At 44.6% G+C, this 3,783-nt stretch overlaps 1 non-coding gene across 1 annotated transcript; it reads right to left on the bottom strand.

The window, feature by feature from the left end:
- Nucleotides 1-461: 461 nt before the first annotated feature.
- LOC140483439 (U6atac minor spliceosomal RNA) lies at nucleotides 462-584 on the bottom strand. The gene has a single exon (XR_011961965.1). It is a non-coding gene; the product is annotated as a U6atac minor spliceosomal RNA (small nuclear RNA).
- Between the last annotated feature and the right edge of the window lie 3,199 nt (nucleotides 585-3,783).

The following is a 3,783-nucleotide window of genomic DNA, read 5'->3' on the forward strand; positions in this document are numbered from 1 at the left end:
ACGCTCACTGTGGATGCAAAGAAAACTTCCCACAAAGATCAGTTGATCTCTGGGGCACAGATTTCCCCTTTCCTAACTGCAATTTGAATCTGATAGCAAGTCAAGAGAATCTATAGTCATTAAGCAGAAGTGTTATCATCTAGCAGGCTAGCCAGCCAATCACACTGAAGAATTTTCACAGCAAATCACAAAATGAAATACACTGATCATCTCACATTAAATGTTACCGAGAGCAAGCTAAATGGTTAAGGGATACACAAACAATGAGGCTGAAGATAAATTGCCTGAAACAATGGTTAAAAATATGCATATGTTTATTGTCATGAGATATTTTGCAATATAATCTTTTTTCTAATCAACCTGTTTAGAGATGCTACTAAACGCCTCTGGAGCAGGTAACACTTGAACTCAGGCCTCCTGGTCTAGGGGTAGGGACACTAACACTGTCCCACAAGAGGACCCCAAACATGATGTGATGGCACTAAGTAAATAGCAATGCCTCAACCGTTGGTGTGTTGTAAGGTCACTAGGACCCTTTCCAACCTTACCAAGGGGTGTGCTGGTATATTCGGTGCAAATAAAACTCATTTTTGGGTGCAAGACAGGGCACTTATGGCATTAGTAAACTGTTATCCATATTATCTATATTGTACCTTATTCAAATACATGTTTTCAGGGGCTTTGACACTGAAGTTGTTGTCCATGGGTCTGAGATGATCTGAAAGTGTTAATTTTGAGGAGTGCCATTAATACGATGATGTCATGTAAACATATGGACAGAATGGCTAAGGGTCTTGAAGGAGTGAGACTGAAGATTCCGTTCTCCTCCAAGTCTCTGTAACAATGTATTCCTGAAGAAGGGCTCATGCCCGAAATGTCGACTCTCCTGCTCCTTGGATGCTGCCTGACCTGCTGCGCTTTTCCAGCAACACATTTTCAGCCGTCAATATAATAGGTAACCAGTTACTGACACGCAACAAACTATACCTTGTAAACTACAAGAAACTCTTCTAGTTAGACCAAGCAGTGGTTTTCCTCTCTCACCCTAGACCAAGCAAACTCTGTAGCTTCTCCTACACTTGAAGAGGATAGTAGCAGCAAACATCATGAAAACAGAATAAACGATGCAGTGAGCTGGTCCTGCACGTACAACATCAACTAACAGCACCAAGGGGCAAGGTCCCATCAGTTCAGTGCTTCCAACTGATTGGATCCTGCAGAGATTCCAGCAGCATGCCCTATGGGGGGAGCATAAAATCACCTGCAGCAACTTCCAAATTCTGTCTTTATCTGCACTTCTGCAGAATCCCGAAAATCCAGGGTTCCAGAGAGTAAACACTGACAGTATGATCCTGCATATTATCCAGGGCAAAGTCTCAGCCAATATCATTAGGTAAGAATCTTCAAGTAAAACAGGACCCATGTGCAAGTACTCAGTCCAGGTGGGTAAAAATAATTGCAACAGTAGACTATAACTGAGAGCACCATGGAATGTGGAACTTTCACTAACCTAGTCACCTGCATGTATCCCCTGTTTGAGAGAAACATTCGATTGTCAATTTGCGGTTTCTCTTCACTGACAATCCAACAGTTAGAGGGTCTCCACTAAAAGGAATGGCATCCTCATTGACATAACAAAAAACAGTCCAGCCATATGGGCTTAATTTACACGGCAGGCAAGTCTGTTTACTGTGGTGGCTTGATGGAGCATACATTGCTTTTGTGTCAAAAGGCTTTGGGTTTAAGGCCCACTCCAGATATCCAGGAGTGAATTTTCCCAGTTGCTTGAGATGGGGTTGGAGGAGGAGAGAGAAAAAAATGCAAAGAATACTTCTTAGCCTTGTATTTCAAAGTGCTCCCCACTACCATCTGGTGGATGGGGGAGGTCAAGGTGATTGGGTGCAAAGCCAGGTAACCTTGCATCTGGAATGGAATGGCAACTGAATTCATTAGCTGGGCAATTAGGAGGAATTTTGCACATTGAATCACCTTGTTCTCTACAGGGGGAGGGGGGAATTCAGTCACATGTTCTGGTTTAACACAGGAAGTTGTAAAAGGAAAGGGTACAGTGAGAGGAACTGTCCCAGAGAAATTGACAAACTGTGAAAGTTCTGATCAATTCCAATGGAGAGCTGCAGACATGATCAGGTGAGGGAGTGCTTTGAGGGAACTTCCTGACAATCCAACAGTTAGAGGGTCTCCACTAAAAGGAATGGCATCCTCATTGACATATATGGGAGGTATATGGGAGGTACTGCACCTAACCGATACATCACCCATCTTCAGGTGTCCTTTCCTGCTGCCCTTCTGACAGACGTTTGAACATTTCATGCACTCCAGTCTCGACCTCTGCTGTGAGGTTAGGGCAGGGGCTCAGTACAGTGACATTCCACAGCCACAGCAGCATGAGGGTTAGGGCCTCATGTCAAATATATTTGCTTTGACAGGGGAGAGGGGATGGTTACCAGCTGAAAGGAGGCGAGCCTTCCAATGGAGACCCTACAAGGAGCGATGGGTGATCACCGGGAGGAGCAGGTTGGTCACTGCTGACACCTCCAGCCAAGTGGCCCAGATCGCTTTCTCAGAGGAGAAGGTGGACATCTGTTAGATATGACCGACTGGGTGGCTATCCCTAAAGCCCTACTCCCTCGATCACCTCCCCTACCTGCAAGCCTCCTTCTTCTTGTTACAACATGTACTTGCGTCTCCTGTAAGGATGCAAGGGTGGGAGGTGTGAAATGCTTTTGTACACAGTGTGTATACCAAATAAGGCCATTCAGCCCCCTCGGGCCTGTTGCACCATCTATTACAATGAAGGCTATTCTCATCTTGGCCTCAATTCCACTTTCATAAACCTTTAACCCATTACTAATGAAAAAATCTGTCTAACCCCTCCTTAAATTTACTTAATGTCCCAGCATCCATCACACTCTGGGCGTGTGAATTCCACAGATTCATGTCTCTTTGAGGGAAGTGATTTCTCCTCATCTCTGTTTGAAACCTGTTACCTGTCGTCCTAAAACAATGACCTCTTGTTGTAGATTGCCCCACAAGGGGGAACATCCTCTCTATGTCTACCTTGCCAATCCCCTTTGGCATCTTATAGACCTCAATTAGATTTCCTCTCATTCTTCGAAACTTCAGCAAGTATCGGCCTAAACTGCTCAATGTCTCTGCGGGTCCTGTATCCTTGGCTTCAGGGAAGACAGTGCAGAAGAGGTCCTTCAGCCCATCAAGTTTGTACTACCAAAGATATACTACTACCTACTCTTAGAAGAAGCTCAGTGGCTGATTGACTTGGCCACTTCCCCCCAAACTGGCTGGCTCAGGGGGAGTGCCCTCTTATTCCACACTTGCTCCTCGGCTTGATCGGCCAACCCCTCACTAAGCAAGAGAGACCCCGGGAACAGCCTTTCCAGGTCTCCACACCGACAGCTTGACAGTCCGACAGCCAGTGGGTTTCTCTAGAACATGCTGCAGTCCTGTAAGCAGAAATCTTTTCTCTGAGAAAACAGCCAAGCCACCCCATAGGAACATGCAAAGAAACAGATAAAGAAACAGACAAAGGGAGAACTTGAAGGCATTGGGGGATGTGTATGGGACAGGCCATTTTGTGAAATTATAATTGTAAATTAAAACATTAAACATGAAACCCACATCAGTGTGCTTTGCTTTGGGTTCAATTAATTTTCTAAATCAAACTTTCTCAGTTTTATTAAGCCAAAAGCCTTTGTTTGACCACAGAATGACAAATTCTCATAGGAATGCAAATGGGTTTATTTA

The sequence above is a fragment of the Chiloscyllium punctatum genome, chromosome 11 (genome assembly GCF_047496795.1).
Source record: "Chiloscyllium punctatum isolate Juve2018m chromosome 11, sChiPun1.3, whole genome shotgun sequence".
Lineage (NCBI taxonomy): Eukaryota > Metazoa > Chordata > Chondrichthyes > Orectolobiformes > Hemiscylliidae > Chiloscyllium > Chiloscyllium punctatum.